This window comes from Quercus lobata, chromosome 8 (assembly GCF_001633185.2).
Source record: "Quercus lobata isolate SW786 chromosome 8, ValleyOak3.0 Primary Assembly, whole genome shotgun sequence".
In the NCBI taxonomy this organism is placed as follows: Eukaryota; Viridiplantae; Streptophyta; class Magnoliopsida; order Fagales; family Fagaceae; genus Quercus; species Quercus lobata.
Window position 1 is genome coordinate 45,001,897 of NC_044911.1, and position 2,196 is coordinate 45,004,092.

Consider the following 2,196-nt stretch of genomic DNA (forward strand, 5'->3'; position numbering starts at 1 on the left):
CCTTGGACTTGGCCACAATGGGCATGCCCAAAACCCATGAGAAACATTGCGCCGAGTTGGTGTTGACAGTGCAACAAAACTCGGCATGGTGGAACTGCTTCACCTTGAAACAGTCGAACCTTAGGTTCTTACGAACAAAAGTGCATGTGAATAGTCTCTTGCAATGCACGTAATAGGTTGGAGGATGTTTCCTCCAAACTAGTTTAAAAGTAAACTTTTTCCTATTGTTTTTTACCTCACTTTAATGAAAATTCAAAAAATTAATTGATACTAGAGATATTATACATTGGAAAGTTTAGCCAAAATATATTAATAATCTCTATCTTTACATATTGAGCACTTCCAGTTTTTGAAGTCTTAAATGAGCACTACTACTACTCCATAAAGTTTAGTAAATAAGCAATATTGGTCCATTTTTTAACTTCCTATAGCTGTCTAGCCTAATACGAAGGGCAGACATGACATTTTTTAATAATCTGGCAATCATTTAATTATTAAAAAGATAGACATAAGTTAACTCAACTATTAAAGCTCCAACCCAATAAATTTACAAAAATTAGAGCATTCTCATCAAGAATGCTAAATATTTTAGCATTTACCACTTCAAAATCCTACTTATCAATTTTAAAATACCATTTTACAATCCATCAAACATCAAACATTCTAATTTTTTTTACAACTTCATTTAAATAATATTATTTTTATTTTACCACTTTCTCTCTCTTTCCACCACTTTCTTCTCAGCCCAAGCAACCCCAGTCAGCCACCACCACCATAAACCATCAACATTCAACAGCAAACCCAGACCCATGGCCAACCCACTGCCACCACAATCAGTATCCATCCAAAAATCGACCCCATAGCCAAAAAAAAAAAAAAAAAAAATCCAAAAACTAAACTAAACTTGAGAGAGAGAAGCCTCACCGTGAGAGGAAAAGAGGGAGGCGGAGGATAGACTGGCGAACAAAACCCACAAACCCAAGACCCACGGCGGCCACTGCAAGCAAAACCCATCAAACCTAGAGACCCACGCCTCAACCACAGCAACCCACCTCAGTCACCACCCACCCAAAGACCCATGAACTCAGACCCACAAACCTAGTCCTACAAAATCGCCGGAGCACATCAGGGAGAGAAGAGTGGGTTCGGTCAGGAAGAGAAGAGTGGGTTCAATATGGGTTCACTCAGAGGAAGAAGAGGTTGTGTTTGTGATGGTGGTTCGGTTAGAGGGAGTAGTGAAGCGGAGATGGGTTTGGCGGCGTAGATTGAGGGAGGGAAGAGTGGCTTGGGTTGAGGGAGAACGAAGAAAAAAAAAAAAAAAAAAAAAAGGAGAGTTGGCAGAGGCAGAGGCGTAGGCGTGGGAGAAAGAGTGAACCAGAAAAAATAAAATAAAATTTGAGGGAAAACGAGTAGAGATAGGCGCAAAAAAGGATGCGGGTGGAAGGGAAAGTGATAAAACAAATTTTTTTTTTTTTTTTTTACAATCTTGCTATAGTAGCAGCCCACTGTAGCAGGATTGCAAATTTTATAGGATTTGAAAGTTTTTATGGAGCATGCTCTTTAACATTTATAGTATTTAGCATGCTAAAATTTAGTATTTATACCATTTAGCATTCTTAATGAGAATGCTCTTACAATCTTTGGCGCAGCCATCCATAACCTCACCCCCCCCCCCCCCCCCCCCCAAACAACGGCAAGATCATTATGCAATAGAAACAACACCTGTCAAAAAACTTGTGGACACAGAAATTTGCAATCAGAAAAGAAAAAGAGCTTAGTGCGCCACTACCCTATTGTCCTTTGAGGAATAGAATCAAGCACACCATAAATTCCCATAAATTAAAGGAAACAGATCTCCTTCAGATTATCCTCGACCGATTAATGCTCCGAATATTGCATTAACAAAGAAATCCCAAATGGGTCCGCACGAGGCCCAAAAATTAATGAAGGAACAAGCTTAAATAATAATCCCATAAATAGTCCAGCCACAAACGAGCTTAAAAGGTTTCTAGGCGATCAATTCGTAAAGACCACATGTTACATACTAAGAAAAACTACATACATGACACGCAAGGCAGATATAGCAGCCACTTTTCCCATTACAATATTGCCATTAAGTTCTAAGAGGTTTTGGATGCTCATCTTGTACGGCTTCTTAATAAACATGAAACGATTGCTATGAACAGCAAATTGATG